Genomic DNA, 258 nt, shown 5'->3' with positions numbered 1-258 from the left:
GTATTGCGAACGTATCATTCTAAATATCTCATATCTTGGATAACGCTAGGCGTCTTTTCTTCCAATGTGAACCCACCTACGTGCAGCACATACACAAGGGTGGGTCACGATGTGAACCACACCCAAATGGTGATTCCAATTACTTCACTTAAGTGACTGACCATCCCCTTGTGTAACGGGGTGTATCGTTACATGAAATTAACAATAAAAGATTGTTAATTAATATTATCCAAAAGGTAGATAATATTTGGAGGAAAT

Source organism: Bremia lactucae, assembly GCF_004359215.1.
Source record: "Bremia lactucae strain SF5 chromosome Unknown BlacSF5_NotPlaced_42_SHOA01000006.1_337800bp, whole genome shotgun sequence".
NCBI classification, from domain to species: Eukaryota; Oomycota; class Peronosporomycetes; order Peronosporales; family Peronosporaceae; genus Bremia; species Bremia lactucae.
Note: the sequence above shows the minus strand (reverse complement) of the source record.